The 20,341-nt window shown below is 42.6% G+C and overlaps 1 protein-coding gene across 2 annotated transcripts in view; it reads right to left on the bottom strand.

The window, feature by feature from the left end:
• The window catches only part of Srrm4 (serine/arginine repetitive matrix 4), a 163,116-nt gene that overhangs the window by 106,437 nt on the left and 36,338 nt on the right, over positions 1-20,341 (bottom strand). The gene's annotated exons all lie outside the window — the stretch shown is intronic.

Here is a 20,341-nt window from a genome sequence, read left to right on the forward strand (position 1 = left end):
TCTCCCTCTCCCTCTCTCCCTCTCCCTCTTGCTCTCCCTCTCCCCACTCCTCTCTTTCCCGTTCCTCCACCTGCTTCTGTCACCATTCCCCCATCTTCCGTCGCCATTTGAACAAGGCAGGCAAAAATAAACCATTTACTTTAGAAGAACTGGGGAAAAAAAGAACAAAGGAAGAGCACTGGGGTTGTTTCTTGTTTTGACCAGCAGGGGGCGTGAATCTCCACCTTGCCTTTCATCCTATTTTCTTTTTTATTGTTGCCCCAATCCCAACCATTTCTGATCTTTTAGGAATGAGTCGAAAATCCTTTGTGCTCCCTCTTTCCACATTAGGAAACACAAATAAAGAGGACTAGCAAAGGGTTCACTAGGAATAGCACCGTTAGCATCCTATTTCTGTAGCACCCCTGGAGGACTTGTGGCTTTCCCCAGGAATCCTGGACTGTTGGCTCACATAAAGGATGGTGCTGTAAGGGACAGGAGGGCATCACAGACCATCTGGTAGGAGTGCTCTCCTTTCTGTCTCCTTTCTTCTCTCCTCTCTTCCTTTCCTTTTCTGCACTTGGCTGCTTTTTTTCTGTTAATCCCAGACAGTGTGAACGTGTGTGTCCTGTCCTGTGTCATTGTGTCTCATGCCCCCACCACCAAATGACCAATGCAATACACAAAAAGAGGGGAAACTGCTGTTCCTTCTTCAACCACAGACACCATTTCTGCTAGAATCCAGGGAAGGGAAACATTAAGAAACACTAAAGACTATTATCAGAAAGGTCTAGGCTATTCTGCTAGGCTGAGCATGGACAGAGGCCCAGGCTTAGCTGTAAGCTACTGTATACTTAGAACAACAGTCTTGGATGATAACGGAAGCTGAATCTCAAAACACCCAGGCAGAAGCAAGTGTACACTACAAAGTCACCAAGTGACAATTTTGGAACCCGTTAGTATCCTGGAAAGCGAAATGAGTAAACAATCACAGCAGGTGGAGCCTGTGGCAGTGATTCACAGAGTTTGGGCATAAGGCAACGGAGACACTGCTGGGATCTTGCTGACCAAAGACTGAGGCCACACCTGGCTTCCCACAAATAATAAAAAGAAACTCTTTCACACAGGCACTGCTTCCTGCCAAAAATAGCTTTGGCTCTGGACACCTTTCTTATCTCTCCAAGCAGCTGAATCTATGAAAGGAAACGGGAAAATGACAATGCAATCAGGTTTCTCTTCTCCCTCCTCTAGCCTGGAATATCCAATCGAAGATCTACTAAATTCTTCTGACAAGCCATATGGGCATCCAATGTATGAAAAGCATGGACCGTGCTCTGTAAGCCTGAACAAGCAGACAGAAATGTACAAAATTCTCGAGATTCAGAGGAAGGGGATAAAGAAGAAGAGTCAATAATAGAGTTACTGCAAAAAGAAAAGTTTAGAAATGTTCATGATTAGGTGAAAAGGGTCTGGGGAGATGGCTCAGTGGATACAATGCTTGCTACACAACTATGAGGACCACATAAAGGCTGGGCAGGCATGGCAGCCCACCTGAAATACCAGTGCTCAGGCAGTGGAAACAGGAGACCTCCAGGGCAAGTTGTCTAGTTCACTAACTTATGAGCTCTAGGGTCAGTGAGAGACTCTGCCTCATAAACAGAGTGGGATGCTGTCAAGGAGGACACCTGATGTTAAACTCTGGCCTCCACACACACACATATATACAGACACACATGTACACACACAAACACAAATATACACATGCACACACACAAAAAAATAGATGAAAGAGAACATCTGCATGTATAAAACGGGAAGAGATCATCAGAATGGATTATCTATGAAATCTTAAAAACATCCTGGAAATAAAAATGATACTTGCCAAATTAAAAGCTGGGGATATAGCTCAATGTTAGAGCGCCTGCTTAGCATGCACAAGGCCCTGGGTTTAATTTCAAACATCATAAGGAACCATCGCCCATGAGAAAAGAAAGTCCAACTAAAACTGTACTACAGTAGAAGTATTAAACAGTAGGTTAAATTATGCTTAAGAAAAATCTGCCCTAATTCAGAAGCACAGAAATGCAAAAATGAAAAGACACAGAGACTATGTGGACAATGGGGACAGAGGAAAAGAGATACCAAGAACTAATGAAGAAAACTTTGCTGAGCTAAATAAATCTATCTGCAAAATAAACAGTTTCAGATAAAAATAGTGAGAAAGGTCAAATACTTGGATATATCGGTCATTTCAATTTCAATGACAAGACATTTTATAAACAAAGTGGTAGAGAAAATTTACTAGTAAGAAACCAACAAGCCCCAAAATTTCCTTCTATAATACAGGTGGAAAAATATGACCTGAGATTTATATATCCATAAAAGCTATGGAATGGAAGAGGAGAAAAGTCTATATTTTCAAAATGCAGAGGCTGGAGAGATGGCTTAGTGGTTAAGAGCACTTCCTGCTCTTTCTGAGGACCTGAGTTCAGTGTCTGACACCCACACTGGGCAGCTTACAACTGCATACAACTCAAAGGCGTCTGAGACCCTCTTTTGGCCTCTTTGTGCTCTCCCAAACATGTGCACAATCCTCTTCACACATGTACACATAAATAAAAATAAGTATTTTTAAAAAATAAGAATAATGGTACAAAGACTAAATTCTTAAATTTATATATTCTGGAAAAATTATTCAAAAATATACTGCATCCAAGTACAAGATTAATCACCATAATTATATAGTTGATATAACCGTAAGACAAAACAAAAAGAAATGAGGTAAATATTTTAATGGTATGAAAATTGAGAGTGAGAGTCATGAAAACAAAATGCTACATTTGTTGTGATTGTCACTATGACACGGTTAAATTCAGAACACTAGCTAATATTCTCAGTTGTAGTTCAAAAATAAAATTACAGATCTGCTATATACTTTCTACAAAAGATACTCCTTGAAAATAACAAAAAGTGGTAGAAAATAGGATGTGGCTAAAGATAGGTAAGGTAAAACAAAGGGAAAAAAACCATGAACAGAATTCACAGCAAGAGAGAATGATGTTTAAAGGGTGAGGTTTGCAGGAGATTCAAACCACAATGAAGATAAAATACTGTATTTACATATTGCATGACACAGCTACAAAAAGCATTTTGTAAAAAGAAATACACAGAGAAATAGCCAAATCATAATTTTATTACCATGACTTTTAATGTCTTCTAAATAAACAAGTGAATAAAAACATAGTGGTTTTTAGTAGTATGCACTAAGTTTTTCATTTTCTGCAGGATAAACAGGATTCTTGAACATTGATGGTTTGTTTATTAGAAAGACAAACAATAAACTCCCAGTTGTGGATACTGGTCTAGTTCTGTTTCTTATTGTGGTAACCAAATACCTGAAAAGAAGTGACTGAACAGAGGAAGGGTTTTATCTGGCTCATGGTTTGAGGGGATACAGTCCACTAAGGAGGGTAGGGTTTGGGAGCAAGAGCTTAAGGTGTTCAGTCATATTGTCTCTGCAGTCAGGAAGCAGAGAGTAGACAGGAAGCTCAGCCAGGGTATAAAACTCTACCCCCAGGGACCCACTTCCTTCAGCCATGTTCTACCTCCTAAATGTTCCACAACTTTTTCAAAACAGCATCACCAGCTGGGGACGTGTTCAAACACATGAGCCTATGGGGAACATTTCACATTCAAACAACAGTTTCCCTGCCCAGATCCTCCTTCAGTCTCTGGAGTTCTCCCAGCAGACAACACTCAAGTCACCAGTTGAGTCAGAGACTTTGACTTGACTCCCCAAGGCAGCCTCCATTCAATGACTGATAGGGGAGTAAAGACCATCTGTTCTCCCCCATCAACAGGCAACTAGGAAGTATTCTCCAGAGTCACCTGTAGGGTAGGCTGAGGCCTCCACTGAGACTCTAGTGGAGCTGCATTCCCCCTCTCCCCAGTCCTGCTTCCTTCCTTTCCATTGCACAAATGTGATTTGACCACCAGGTACCTTGTTCATCTATCTTCAGCATACCAAGAGTCATCTAGATCCCACTGACTGATGTTCTAGTCAGCCTCAGACCACGGTAACAAACAGGTAAGATAACTTACAAAGTGGAAATGCTTGGTTTGACTCACAGTTTTGGAAGTGACAACCCCAAACTAGGTCTCATTTCTTTCCAGCCTATGATGAGGCAGTATATCATGAAAAGGAGAACACAGCAGAGGAAAGCTGCTCACCTGGTAGCTAGGATATAAAACAATAGAAAAGGAAGGGGCCACAATAATGCACTGTCCTCCCCAAAGGCATGGTCCCAACACCTTAGAGATAGCCCAGTAAGCTCTGCCTCTTAAAGTTGCACCACTTCATACTAGTCCCAAGCTTTGAACACCTGGGTCTTTTGGGGACACTCCAGATCCAGATTATAGTACTGGGCCTCTCAACCCACGAAAATAGACGATGTTACAGGCAGAGGGGTTGCACATCAATGCATGTGCTTATTCACCACAGTGATTGGACTGAGGCTCACAACTTGAACTGTAGCTGACTTAGGCCATACAAACTATGAAAACACCACACATCAAACTTATTGATATGTGCTGCTAATTCTGTATTCAGAAGCCAATTCACAGTTATAAATACCGTTCATTGCATATGCATAAAACAAAAAATCCAATAAGAAAGATGGACTACAAACATGGTTAAAGAAATAAGGACAATATTTTTAAAATTTTATTTTTTATTGGATTTTTGGGATTTTCATATAATATAGTTTGATGGTATTTAGACTCTCTCTCCTATCCATACCTCCCCCTACTGCCCCCTGCCCAATTTAATGTACACAGATATATGCATATATGTACTGTGGTAGTTTGAATGAAAACATTCCCCATAGGGTCCAAGTGTTTGGACATTTTGTCCCCAGATGATGGCGCTGTTTTGGGAGGTTTTAGAAGGTGTGGCTATTCTGGAAGCATGTCACTGGGGGTGGGCTTAGAGAGTTCTTAAGCCTTGCCAGATCTCTAGTGGCACTCTTGCTTCTTGTGGCTGCATGATGATGTGGGAGCTTAGCTTCTGCTGCTCCTGATCCAGCCACCTCCAGCCACCTCCAGCCACCATGCCTCCCTACCATGATGGACTGTAATTCCCCTGGAACCGTAAGGTCAAATAAACTCTTCCTTCTATACATTGCTTTGGTCAGTGTTTCTGTCCTTGGAAGACACTGTCTTTTCTCCTCCCAGCAGCCCTCTGCCTCCCAAGGCTCAGGAATCATTGTAGAAGAGGAGGTGGAAAGATCCAAAGGTGTTGGATGGTGACAAGGAAACAGTCTTCCAGGCAGCTGGTCAGTTACTCATACAAACTTACAGCAATGGTGACAGCAAGCACAAGTTCAACTTAAGCTCATATCAGACAAAATCCCACTTAGAACTGGGGAAGTGGGTAAGAAATTCCAACCCGACCTAAGAAACTCTTGGCAATTGAGGATTCAGAAACATGTAAAATGACAGAATTTCTAAAAGTGCCTTTAAATTATTTCAGCAAGTTAAAAAACAACCAAAGAGGTGAAAAATGTTGCAAAATATTGATAATTGGTATATAATGGTAACATATGTATATATGTGTGTATATATGTACATTATACTGTTCTTAATTTTGAATGTGTATGTACATTAAACAGAAGAGAAAAAAGAAAAAGAAATGTAAATATTAATTAGAAAAATATATGAATATATAAATTGTACTTTAAAAAACAATAAGAAATAACTCATCATATCTAATCAAGAATCAGGAATGAATAAATGAATATATAATTAGATACAACATTATAGAACAAAAGTTAGATTTAAATATTATAGGGCTATCATCATAACATCAAAACTTTTAGCTAATGAATTTTAAATTCTCAACAAAACCAAAATCCTAGCACTTTAGAGGTAGAGAGGCAGGAGGATCAGAAGCTCAAGGTCATCCTCCACTACATATCTGGTTTGAGACCAGCCTGCACTACATGAGACCCTGTATCACATGCTAATGATTAGAACTCTATGGTGGCTGGTATGCTTCCCCTGGTATTTCTAGGGGATCCTACAAATAACTAGGATGATCCTCTTTGTATCCACACCACAGTGTCATTGCTTCCTCCTGAGTGTGAGCCAGACCTGGGACCTGCTTCTAATGAACAGTATGGCATCAAGAAAATACTGTCGTGTCCTGTTTGTGATAAAGTTCTGTAAGGCTGGAACTTCTATTGATTGCTGAGGACTCTTTCCCATTCTGGCTTTGATGAAGACTGCAGACCCGTGGAGGAGCACACATGGAAAGAAACTTCAGGAGGTCTCAGATTAGCAGCCAATGACCAACTGAGGCCCTCAGCCCTATAGCGTGCAAGGAACTGAATCCTGCCAACAACCTCCTATACAAACTTAAGCAGATGCTTACCCACGTGAATCTTCATATCAGACCTTCACTCCAGAGAGGAGACTCCAGCTTCACCCAACCCACGCAAATGGTAAGCTAAAGGCATGGGGTGTTCAAGCTGACAACTCATTTAAGAATTTTTACATTTATTTATTATTTATTTGTGTGTGTGTGTGTGTGTGTGTGTGTGTGTGTGTACCCACATGTGCCAAGGTGCACAAGTGGAACTGAGAGGATGACTTGTGGGAGTTGGTTTTCTCTTTCCACTATGTGGATTCTGGGGCTTAAAATTCAGAACTCTCGGCTTGACCACAAGCACCTTTATCTGTTATGCCATCTTACCAATCTTCTGAACTCACTACACAGCAATGCATAAGTGGAACATATGGATTTAGCTTTTAAAAATCACCACAGATATGTCCAGAGATCTGGAATCTAGGAAGTTAACTGAAAAATTTTTATAATTGAGAACATTCGAAATCCATTTAAATGTCAATGGATAAAAGCTGAGGAAATCAATTAAAATACAGGTGAACCACAGGGAATCATTTTTGTAGGTTAAAAAGGTCAAGCATTACTGATTTTATGTTTCAACTTAATGCATTCAAATGAAATCATGACATTAAAAGAATGTTCATGAAAAACACCTTAGAGCTGGTGGAGGAAATATCATGAAGCCTCCATGTGAAAAAAATTATAAACCCTTAAAATATGATTTAAAGTTTCCAGAAGGAGGTAAAGACATGCAAATATGGGATTTGTGATTTTTCTTTTATTCTGTACTTCTCCACAGTGGATTATATTATGACTGGTGGTGGTGGAAATCAGAAATCAATGTTGGTTAGTGCAAGTCAGCAATGGGATAGATCCCTAATCCTGCAGTAAACTTCCTGTTTAGTGTCGATGTCTCACAAACCACTCTGCCTGATTTCCTGGGCTTATAGAGTGCATTTAAAAGTACTCTGCGATGCCATCAGCAGCTCTGTGGGATTAGCCCTCCGCCTTCTGGAAATCTATCATCCTCTCCTGTGGAACGGCCCTTCTCATCTTGCCCTGGTTCTTTGAGTCGTTCTCTTCAAATCTCTTGGTTTCTGATATTTCATGATGCTAGGCATTCAAGGGAATTTTAAGGAAAATGTGTTCTGAGAGCACGTGGAAAAGCACTATGTATTTGTCTTTCCTCCTCCAGTTACATCTGCCCTTCTGTTGCTGTTCCGTTTCATCTGTTACTCAGTTAATGACCCTATTGGAAAGCTGAAATAGTCCCCAGCTTGAGAAGGGTTGATGGATAGTTTTCTCTCAGACCTCAACAATATCTTGGGACAGCTGTGTGGGTCCCGAGGGATAAGCCGTTAGCTGGGACGTCGTTCTCGCAGAGAAACACATCCCCTGCATCAGAATAAGGACCTACCATACCTCATGCATGCGACTCTGTCATGTCCTGCTTGGACAGGCTTCCAAGACGCCTGTGCCCTGGAGAATAAAGACTTCTGAGAGACATGATCTGGCAAATCCAGTTAGAGTTGGTACAATCAAGGAATATGCTGTAACTATAGAAAAAGGGATGGTGTAGAAGCATTAACGGGTGACTGTGTATTTTCTTATATGAAGAAAGCCCTTTAAATACTTTCAGTTTCAAAACTAAGCCTCAGTTGTAATAACATGTGATTAGACAGGCACAGACAAAAATCCTACTGGTTCATCCACCAAGCACCATCTTTGGCACAGAATAGGCTCCTACGAGGTGAATGTTGAAAGACTCAATGACTCGCTGCATAGGAAACATGAAGGATCATTGATAGTTCTTCTTTAATTTGGAATCTTCTGCCTGTTGATCCAACTTGTAATCTTGACAGCCACCCAGAACCACCCTCCTTCTCGCCTCTGCATGGGGTTTTTGAAATGTTTGCTCACAATGCTTGTCTTCATGTCTTCATTGCTCGTTTCCCTGAGGCTTAACATTGCCGGTGCTTTCCGTCACTCTTAGAATATTAGCATTTTTCACTCAGTGACAAAGGAGAAAACGCTGTCCTTGTCCTTTGCTTTGATTAAGGAAATTAGAATGGGAATAAGGGAGTGGGCTCTGGTGGGAGTATATCCAAGCCGTGTTTCTCATTTCACTTGTGGATGAAAGCATGCCAATGCGTCTCTCCTCGTGTGAAAAGATATAGCCTGTCCCTCATCTCTGCATTTGGAGCAGAGTGCTTTCTGGCCTGTGTTCGTGTCTTCCAGTGGTGCTTTCTTTAATTGACCCCTCTCCACCTCTGAAATTCCTAAAATTTTCTTACTTCAGGTCCCTTTAGAGGGGCAAAGCTGAGTGTGAGCCTTTTACAATCCAAAGGCATGGATGTGCGCACAGCTTGTATGTTGGCAAGCCCAGCATCCTCAGGTCTGGCCTGCAGCCTGGGATGGCCAACTTGATTGCATTTTCCCTATACTCTCCTTTTTCTCCTAAAGGCTTTCCTGAGCATGCCAGGGGGTCTGCTCACCCTCTGAATCTGGCCTTTGTAAGTGAGGGCAGTACAGGTCAATAGATTAGCATGGACTTTGGAGTCAAATTCACATCTTGGCTCTGGCATTTACTCCCTGTCAGGTATGAGCAGACAAGTTGTCCATTCTAAGCCCATTTCCACATCTGCGAAATGGGTTCATCACCCCCCACACACACCCTTTGCAGGAGTTACAAAGCAGTGTCCTCAAAATGGTATCCTCCAGATATACATTATCACCTGGCAGCTTGGTAGACACAGGAACTCTAACACCCCATTACATATCTGCTGGAAACTCTGGGGAAAGGGCATAGGAGACTGTGCTCTAATAAGCCCAGACTTGATTCATGATCAAGTCTGAGTTCTATTAAAAATTAGCAACACTTGTTTAAGTGCTGATATTGTTTAAAAATCTGATATCATAGGAGCTGGGAAGATGGCTCAGTTGGTAAAGGCTTTCTGCAAAAGCAAAAGGACCTGAGTTAGTCCCCAGCACTCATATAAAAAAGCTAAGCACATGGTGCTCACCTGTAATTCCATCACTGGGGAAGTGGAAACACAGGGGTCCCTGAATCTCAGTGACTAGCGAGCCTGGCTGAATCCAGGAGCTCCAGGTTCAGTTAGAGACCATGCCTCGAAATATAAGGTGGAGAGGAATCAAGGAAGACACTAGATATTGACCTCTGGCCTCCACATGTACACGTTCTCATGCACACAACTACTCAAGCACATATGTACAGTACACACACACAGAGAGAGAGAGAGAGAGAGAGAGAGAGAGAGAGAGAGAGAGAGAGAGCTCTGCTTTATTATCCTTATTATTATGTATTCCACTGAGTGTAGTGTTGTCCTGCATTCATTAATCTCTATTATGGGATGCAATATAGCATAGTAGTTACTAAAAGTACAATACTAATTGTGGAATCAGATTAAGGTTGCCCCAAATTCCACTTATGCCACCTCCATTATATTGGCTGAGTTAATATCCTTTCTGTTCTTCCCCATCTGTAAGATGGACCCAATGACAGTAAATAACTGCTCCATTGTTTGTTGTGAGGGGACAAGATATGGAGAATACTTTTCCTACTGTATAATACATAGCAAGTGCCTCCTCAAAACTTATTATTAGAGTCTGAAAGCATGTTCATTTAACTGTAGTTATGTTGTAAACTCTTGGAAAGTAGGGCTAATAAACCTTTTATATTAATTTTATTATTTATATGTATGTGGGTGATGAGAGGGTGTATGCCCATTTGTGCAGGTGCCTGTAGAGTCAGAAGAAGGCGTCAGAGGCCCTGGAACTGAAGTTACAGGCACTTATAAGTTACCTGACATTGGTGCTGAGAACTGAACTCTAGTCGTCTGGAAGATCAATATGAGCTTTTAACCACTGAGCCTCCAATCTCCTCTCTCCCCCAGCAGACCATTTATGATGGTTTGCATTTAATGCATATACCTAGGGCACAATTACTGCTTGTTGACCTGACTCTCATTACCCCATTGCTTAAGACTCCTTTTTAAAGATTTATTTATTTTTATGTGTATGAGTGTTTGCTCCATGTGTCCATGTGTATACGTGCAGCACATGCATGGCTGGTGCCCACAGAGGCCAGAAAAAGGAGTTGGATTCCCTGGAACTGAAGTTATAGATCGTTTTATGCTGCAGTGTGGGTACTGAAAACTGATCGGTCAGGGCAGAGATCTTGTAGAATGGCCTAGGATTGATCTTAATTCTGCCAACCACCAGTTCTGAAACAGGATTCTAATTCTTTATCATTAAAACACAGGTGATACTTTGTATGAGTCTGGAAATGGAAATTACTGACTTGAGTCAGTGTAAATCATAAAGACCTATGTTAGTCTGGGAGATGCAGTCAGTAAAGTGTTGCCGCACAAGCATGAAGACCTCAGTTTGATCCTCCAGCACTCATGTAAAAAACAACAGATTTGATGACACATGACTGTATTCCCAGCACTAGGGAGGTGGGGACAAAAGGATCCTGGGGCTTGGTGGCCAGCCAATCTAGCTGCATCTGTGAGTTTCAGATGCAGTGAGAGACCCTGCATCAAATTATAGGTGGAACGTGGTTGAGAAATATACCCAGTTTCAACTCTTGGCCTCCATATGCATACATAGATACACATGTGCATGCACTCCCACATACATGTGCACACACACACACAGACACGAACACATCTCTCTCACACACAAATAAAAAAGACATGTACGATATAAGTTCCAAGAAATCCCATCATCAGAGTGGTTCCAGCACTGCTTTAACCAGTAGCTCGGTGTTGTCATCAGGGCCCAGGTTCTTTCCACCTTCTTGCTCTCATCCATGGTAGGAGATGGTCCTAGGGATCACATAGTAACACCAGAATATACAAAGAAGAGAAACCATCTAGATGTATCTCCTTACTTAAAACTACAAGGGCACTCAGCTGACTTATCCCTGTCCCCAAACCATTATAGGTATGAGCCTGGAATTACCATGGTTAACTTAGGCCAATCACCCAGATTGATATGAATGAAATGGGGATTTACTAATGCTATCACATAGAACCAAATTTACAAGTAATTGCAATTAAATTGGACACTTTTCTAAACATTACCTTAATCTTTTGCCTTCCTTTTTGAGTCTTTTCTCTCAAGTCATATGTTCTGCTACCAGCTTCACACAGCTGCAATTTATCCACCTCTCCAAGTGGCCCTATCACCTTCCAAGTCTAGGTCAACATCCTTTCTTTCCTGAATCTGCAACAGTTCCTCCCCACAATTTCTTTTTAAACTTTATTATTGATCCATTCCTATCGATGTCCTCTACAGCCACCAGGGTGAATTTTTTTTATAACATAAATTGCTCTAAAGCCTTCTGTGGCTTCCCATTCTCCTTAGAATTAAATTAGAGCCAGATGTGGTAGGCATGAGAATATATCTCCCAGAACTTCAACCACAAGGAGCACAATTAACTGACCAAAAGCCTCCAGTGCCAAGTCCTGACCTTGTGGAAGGTCATACGTCCCACAGTCTATTTCCAGTCAGTGCCTGGATACTAAGAACAGATCACACAGGACTCTTAAGATGGTGGTCCTTGGATTAGGCACTCACCAAGAGCCCTCCCTCAGCTCAACTTCCCCGACACTACACAGCAGGTTGGCACCCTTCCACCCAATCTTTCTTTTAACTTTTTGTGTATATGTGGTATATGTATATTAAGTGTGAATGTGAGTGTGAGTGAGTGTGTGTGTGTGTGTGTGTGTGAGAGAGAGAGAGAGAGAGAGAGTAGGACAGAGGTCAATATTGGGTTTCTTCCTTAATTGCACCACATCAAGGTCTCTCACTGAGGCTAGAACTCACCAGTTGGCTAGACTGGCTGGCCAGCAAACCCCAGGAAGCCTCTTGTCTCTACCTCCCCAGCTCCGGGGTTCCAGGTGCCATGCCTGGCATTTATGTGAGTGCTTTTATTTTCATGCAGGCACAGTACCCATTTAGCATTCTCCCTCGCCTCCTACCCAACCTTTCTTCTTTTCTCTTTCACTCAAGAGAGTATACTGACCTGCATAGAGCTCTGATGGTATCTCAGTCTCCCTCTCTCTTAGTTACTTCCTTGACCAAAAGCCTGACATAGTAATGGTTGGCACAGTGGCATTTCTATCAGGACGCCCTACATATGGGACAGTGGTAACCCAAGATGGCAATGAAACTGAAAAGTTCCCATTACCTAATGCTTTCATTGCTGGCATAATGTGGATGCATAGCAAGCTCCCAAGCATTTTTGGTGATGCAGATATGAACAAATCTACTGTGCTGGTTTATGTATTTACTATATTTTTGTTTTTTTAGAATATACTCCTTTTATTCATTAAAAATTTTTACTATAAAACAGTATACCCTGTCACACTGGCAAGTACCTCCCACACCTGGTGTTTCCTGCATTCATAAGACCATGTCGGGACTTGGGGTGTAGTTCAGTGGTGGAAGAGTGGCCCACCCCTGAATTTAATCCCCAGGATTACAAAAATGGTTATTTATTTATTTATTTATTTGTATAAATCTTTTGTCTGCATGTATGTAGATGCACCAGTGCATACAATGCCTGCAGAGGCCAGAAGAGGGCATCAGATTCCCTAGAACTGGAGTTAAGGAAGTTGTTAGCCACCCAGCATGTGAGTGCTGGGAACTGAACCTTGGTCTTCTGTGAAAAGCCAGTGCTCTTACCTGCTGAACCATGTCTTCAGCCCCACAAAAACATGTTTTTAAAAACAATAAATCAGGGGCTAGAGAGATAGCTCAGATCTTATAAACACTTGTTGCTCTTACAGAGGACCTGGGTTTGGTTCCCAACACCCATATGTTAGCTAACAACTGTCTTTAACTCCAGTTCCAGGGAAATCCAACATCCTCATCTGACCTCCATGGGCATTGTACAACACAGATGCAATACACTCATACACATACACATTGAACAAAAAATAATATATATTAAAAAATACAAATCAAAATTGGATATGGCTGGACATGGCAAAGTGTACCTGCAGCTCCATCTCTCAGAAGCCTAAAGTAGGAAGAACACTTGGGTTCAGGAATTCAAGAGCAGTTTGGGCAGTATACTCAGATCCCATCCTCAGTAAATAAAAAAAAAAAATGAGGGCATAATGGAAACACATCATGTGGCTGACCTGTGGCATCTAGATTTGTATAAAGACACTTTATGATACTCTAAGAAATGTAGAAGGTACAATTCTCTGTTATCAATCAATGCATGGCTGTACTTCCAATCCTGTGTTGGCAGCCATGTCTAGTAGGATCAAAACCAACACATACCCGTGGTCTCGGCTCTGTCTACCTGTCCAGCATCACCCCTCACCACTTATTTTTCACCTTTGGTGCTTCAACTACCCTGAAAATAGACATCTTCCTTTTGCTTGATGATCTTTACACATGACTCTTCTGTGCCCTAATGCTACTCCCCAAAACACTAAAGTCTCAGCATAGCTGTCATTTCTCCCTGAACTCTTTATTCTCCATCGCCCCCATGCATATGTATCTAGGTGCACATACATGCACATACACTAACTCACTCTCACTTACCCTAGGATAACATCTCTGCACTGGAGTCCAGAATATTCTTCCAGAGCCACAACAGAACACTCATTGGTCAGTTGTAAGTTTTGACTCAGGTGACTAGACTGCAAGTTCTTTGTCAGGCAGGATCATATCTTCCTTCTTCCCCTATTTTCCTAGTACCCAGAACAGGGCCTTGAATATATTGTCTATGTGTTGATGCCTCTTCTCCTTTTGCATCTTCAGTGCATGGCTAGGGAGACACTAACAGAACTCTGGCAGACATGTTTATTACCCACCCCCAACATCGACCTAGTTTGGATGTAGAGGGATTGTAAAAGCTCTTCAGATCATACCATTGAGCTTAGAGACTTGCCCAGCCTGTCTGTCCCTAGGTTTAGACAGGAGCTGGTCTCAGCCCCAGGGAGGTTCAGTTTAAATGTATGTCAATCATGATTTGGCGAATCCTGGATTAAAAGATCAAAGCTGACAAGTGGTCTGTTAAGAGAGGGGGCATCCAGGACATACAGGAGATGTTTGGAGTAGAGTGTACACAAAGGGATTTAGGAGGAGCAGGGTTTCTCTGTGAGTGCAGTTGATGAGTTACACAAAAGCACCCAGCATAGAGGTTTGCTGGGGCTGTAACCCAGCCCACATTCCTTACTCCATCCAGAGTTCTCCGCTGTGAGACTGCCTCAGCTATTATCTAACAATCTGGAGAAGACATCTTTGGTAACTATACAGGGGTGCACCATGTTCCAGCAGCAATGCTGGGCAGGAGGACTCTAGGAAAAGGCGTGGAACTGGACGCAGCAGAGCTGAGTTCTGGTCCTTGTGGATCTCCATCAGGCTAAAGGGTGCTAGGAAGATCACCTCCTTCTGGCAGCTTCGGATACTATTTGTGAGCCCCATGGTGGGCCAGGAACTGTGTTTAGGCACTGGGAATGCAGTGAATACAGAAAGGATGAGACAGAAGGACAAATGGTTCCTTTGGAATGCACTAATAGATGGGAAAATGGGCGTGAAACAAATAATCGCATAAATAAATCAGGCCAACTATGATAAGTACTGCACAGATAAGTCAAGAGATCTGTGAGAGAGGATTACATAGAGGGCCTCATTTGCAAGATGAGAAGGAATTAAGGAAGACACATGAGTATGCGTTAATTAGAATGTTTGGGGGGAGTAAGATATAACTATGGGATAATGTTTATTTATTCAACCAATATTTATGAGTGCATGTTAGCTGTTGGGGTCTGGGACAAAGAAGAAGGAGAATGCTGAAGCAGAGCGAAGGAAGCAAACAGAAAAGGAAATCCCGTGAAGTGGAAGGTGGCGGGGAGCGTCTTTCAGGACCTTGGAGAGCAGGGGGCTTGGCCTTTTCTTCTGGCAACAGGGAGACGATGCTGAAGATTTAAGCACCCATGTGATAGGCTATGATTCACATGTTGAGCAGAGCACACCAGCTGCTTTTGAGAGACTACAGCCTTGTATGCACTAAGACCCCATTGCCCATTGGCTGCTGTAGGAAGGTGCTCAGGCCTACCCCACCTCTGTTTACCCAGAACATAGTAAACAGCCTTTTAGTCAGGTGACCCGAGATCTGCAACTTCTTTATCATTTGTCTCTCCAGTGCATCAGAAGAGTTGCTGTGCCTTTGTGGACCTTGGCTCCCGTAATTCTTCCTATTCAATGGAAGGCTTGGCTCCCGTAATTCTTCCTATTCAATGGAAGGCTAGTCTAAGAGGAGTGAAGGACAAAATAGCAACACCCACGTGCCAAGCTGTTCCTAGAGCAAAGTCCCTCTGCAAAGTCAGGCAGGTTGATTCAGATTTTGTGACCTGGGGATTGACTCATGATTTCTAATATGTCACTGAGATGGACACATCATGATCCACCCAGAAGACACAGTCCTTTGCAAGAGAAGCAAATACTCGCTAGCCAGAACCCTGGTTCTCTTCAGGGATTTAGGTAAGGGGACAAGAGAGTGTTTCTCATCAGAGACTGAGCATTCCCAGGGAGGGAATCTTTATTGACTGAAGTCAATCATGCAAAGTCCACCATCCTCATCAATGACTGGTTCAGGTATAAACACGTTACATAATTCTAGGAGGTTTACAGGTAAGATACATGTCGAAACAAGTATAAAGTGGGACTGGAGAGATGGCTCAGTGGTTAACAGTACTGGCTGGTCTTCCAGAGGACACTGGTTTGGTTCCCAGCACCCACATGGTAGCTGAAAACCATAACTCCAGTTCCAGGGAATTCAATGCCCTCTTCTGGCTTCCATGGGTATTGCACAACATGGCTGTGCACTTACATACATGCACGCAAAACCCTCATATACATAAAATAAAAATAAATTTTTAAAAATTAAAAAAGAATACAAAGAAGTGGGAAGAGATGTCACGGCTCTTTCACAGCAGTGAGGAGAACAGTATCAACATTGTAGGACTCTGAGGTCTACTTAAGTTGAATGAACTAACTGTGTCTTAGGGTTTCAGCTAAGTGGAAGACTATATGTCCTTCACTGTTAAGCGATTTTTCTATTTTTGGGGGGTGGGGGCCCCACAGCTGAAAACATTTTAACTGGTGAAGGTTCTCTGGACCTGACTTTGAAGTGTTTGGGATAACACTTTATAACTTTCACAGTTACCCTGCCAATATTATGTAGGCCATATCTAACAACAACTCCATAATGAATGAAATCTGTATCTAGTTAAGCTTCCTTCCTGGGTATCAGGTTGGACATTCAACTAGTGACATAGTCTGAAATTTCTATTTGGCATCTGACTCACATGTCTACTTCTGTTTTGGAGACTATCTCCCTGTGAATGGAGGCCTATGGACACTTTCTCTTTATGTCTTTAAACCAGCACTTCCATTTTGACTTTGCAGTGTGATAACTCTAGTTGTAGTTGGGTACTTAATATCTAGATCATTGCTTGTCATAAAGTGAGACTAGGTTTTGATTACTGGTTTCCTAAGTGAGCAAAGAAACACAAAATCTTCATCAGGAGGTTGAATACAGAAAAATAGGCATTCATGTCCCTTGACAGAGTCACAAACACACCCCCTTCGAATAGTTTCAGTTCAGTCATTGGAATCCTCAGTGGAATGGTAGAATACAGAATTCTCAGAGATCGAGAGATGGAGCTTTATCAAAATGTGCTCTAGTCACAGGGACCACTGGGAGACAATTTGGCATGTGGACCAGCCCCCAGGTGTACACATGCACATGTCTTATGTGCTTGGAAAGTTCTGGTCTGTCTGGGTAAATCAAGATGCCCCATGAGCCCTTGTTCCTTTAACTCAGTCCTGATGAAGGCACATGTCACAGATCAGCTGGCATCTCTCACAGTTTCTCTGCTTCCTTCCCTTTTCCTTCTCTTTTCTGCCTTGAGTGTACATGGTCATTTCTCTACAGGTTCCATTTCCTCTGAGCTGGAAGTCCTCTCTAATATAACACTATGATTATAGGGATCTTTTTTTTAAGTATACTTTGAACTAAACTGTGGAATTCTTACAGAGGAATGTCCAGAGTATCAAAGTGGAACTTAGTAAATTTCCAAGTGATTGAGAAACAGAGGGGGCTGCAGACGTAGCTTATTTTATAAAGTGTTTGCCAGGCAAGCACCAGGTCCTGAGTTTGATCCCCAGAACTCATGTGAAAAAGCCAGGTACTGGGTAGGTAGAAACAGGAGGACGCCTGGGGCTCCCTGGTCAGTCAGCCTAGACTACTTGGCGAGTACCAGGTTCAATGAGAGACCTTTTCTCAAAAGACAAAATGGGCAGTGTCTGAGGAGTGACACCCTAGGTTGACCTCTGGCCTCCAGATGGGCGCGCGCGCGCACACACACACACTCACTCACACACACACACACACACACACACACACCTGTATATACATACAGAGAGAAGAGAGAGGTATACGTAGACTATCCCTAGGCCCTTGCTCTCTTCAGGCTGTTCTCTTGCCTCGCTTCCCTGACCTTTCTGATTTCTAGATAAATTCTGTGAGTTTGAGGGCTGGATACAAATGGAACTATGCAACAGGTGTTTTGTATTATTTTTACAATGTTTGCAGGCTGCACTACTGTTGTTGCATATAAAAGTACTCCATTTATTTTCATTTTACAGATAAAGATGGCAAGGCTCAGAAAGAGGAGTCACAGGCCAAGGTCACTAGACATCCACCAGAGACCATTGTCTCTTCCCCATTGTATCTAGGAATCACTTTCTTGCTGCCCTTACAGCGCCCTCTCTGGACAAATCGGTATCTTCTTTTCCATCTAACAGGGCCATTTTCTGTTTGAAAGAGACAGCTTCCCCCATCTCTTTAAAGCCCTTCCTTATTCTTGGCTCCCAAATAAAATCCTCTTTATTTCCCCAGCTCTTTCCTTCCTGTATTTGTGATATAAAACCTTTCCCCAGCTCCACTTGCAATTACCACCGAGAGAAATCTCATCTATTTTGGGTGATTCATTTACGCTTTCACACTAGGGCTGTCTTAACACACCCAGATGATCCTCTTCAGGACAGCTTGCCCCCTCGGAGTTACACCTTTTCAATACTACCAGCTCCTGACTCACACCCCCTCCATGGAGAGTCTCAATCTTTTCATGATTTCATTCCTTACACTGTTGGAAATAGATCATTCAACACAGACAGTACTGATAAGAAGAACAGCTCCTCCCTGCCTGGGGCCACTGGGCTTACCAACTCTTCAGTGTAAGCATCTTCTATGAGGATTTAATTTAGATAATGTAGACAACAGATTTTTATCTATCACCCTGGTCACATTACCTCTGGGTAGGGTGAACATAATCCATTGGCTGTTTAATTAGAAAGTAGTCCACAGCATCTATGTCTGTGGGATATGGGGATAAAATAAGGATAAAGAGGCAAGACTCAGTTCAGACTCACTGTATGACCTTGAGACTCTCACTTCCCCCACTCTGGGCTCCAGGGTCCCATTAGGGTAATGAAGGGAATTTGACGTGAATCAGGGAGGGAAAGCCTTGTGAGTGTTCATGTAGGACCACCATTAATTCTGCAAGACTGGGCCCTAGCATGATAGGTACTGCAGTTTGGATCTGGAATGTTGCCCAAAGGCCCATGTGTGAAAAGTTTGGTCCTCAGTATGTGGCTTTAATGGAAACTTTAAGAAGTGGGGCCTAATGGGAAGAAATTAGGTTATCAGGAATATGACCTTGAAGGGGTTACCCCCAGGTATCTCTTTCTTTGCTTTTTTGGCCAAGGTGTTGACCAGGCCTCCTCACCACATGTTCCCGTCATAATATATTTGGCCACCACAAGCTCTGTCCCCAGAGAAGATGCCCCCCTCTAATTCACACTATAGCACTGTGCACATAGCAAGCACATGATTTTTTTTTTTTAATCTGTGAAAACAGTTCAGGGTTTTCCAGCTTCTCCAAGCATGCAGCTTCCTTAAGGATTCAAAACCATTAGTTGACATTGTCTCTCAGGGCCCTGACTTCCCTAATATATACCTATTTCTTTCGAATTAAAACATTCTATCCTGGAGGGAAGTTCATTAAAACTCAGGAAGGAAATGAAATTTGCAAGGCTCGGGAAGCAAACAAAATTCACAAGTTTTAGGTAGCTCCTGGCAAATTTTAAGATTCACAGTGTTGCTCCTTAAGGTTACGTAAGCAGCAACAGTTGTTCAGGAAAGAAGACTCTGACCAGCCTAGATGCCTGCAAGTGGTATAGGGAGCTCAAGGGGTGCAGCTTGTAAGCTGTCACACATGTAGGAGTATGGGATTCTCTAGTGATGTCGGTATCTTTGAGTCACCCCTACTCCTATATATATATATATATCCCCAATAAATCCAGTGGGAGTTCATTAAGCTGAACTTGAATAGAACCATTTCTTTGGTCTGTTGTTGGTGCCCTGTCTGGATTGAAGAGACTTTTGTTCACATCTTCCCAGGAAAACTTATACGACACCTGACATTCACATGTCAGTTGATATTTCCTTTTGCCGTCACTCTCCCCTCTCCTACTGTTGAAATGATCAATAACCACAGAACCCTACATCCCCAGTAAAGGAGCCAGCAAAGGCTGGCTGGCAAGGGGAAGGTTTCCTTCCTCAGTGAAGCAGTCTCACCCCAGGGGGACAGAGGCCCAATGTTCATGAGCAGAGAAAGCAGTCTTAAAAAGGGTGGGGTAAGGAGTCGGTGGAATGTGTTATTTGGTGGAGGCAGCAGGGTGGAAGGAGGCTGACAGAGAAGGCGAGAAGCTGCTGTTATTTGAGGTTTCCGGCTGAGTGCCAAAAATTACAACAGATGCAGCTGAGGTGGGTGGGAGGTAGGGAAAAGCTGGAGGGAGAGTAATTCAAACTTGGGGAAACTTCGGTGTCTTACTTAAGTTTCC

The sequence above is a fragment of the Nannospalax galili genome, unplaced genomic scaffold (genome assembly GCF_000622305.1).
Source record: "Nannospalax galili isolate Female #2095 unplaced genomic scaffold, S.galili_v1.0 scaffold769, whole genome shotgun sequence".
Classification (NCBI taxonomy): Eukaryota; Metazoa; Chordata; class Mammalia; order Rodentia; family Spalacidae; genus Nannospalax; species Nannospalax galili.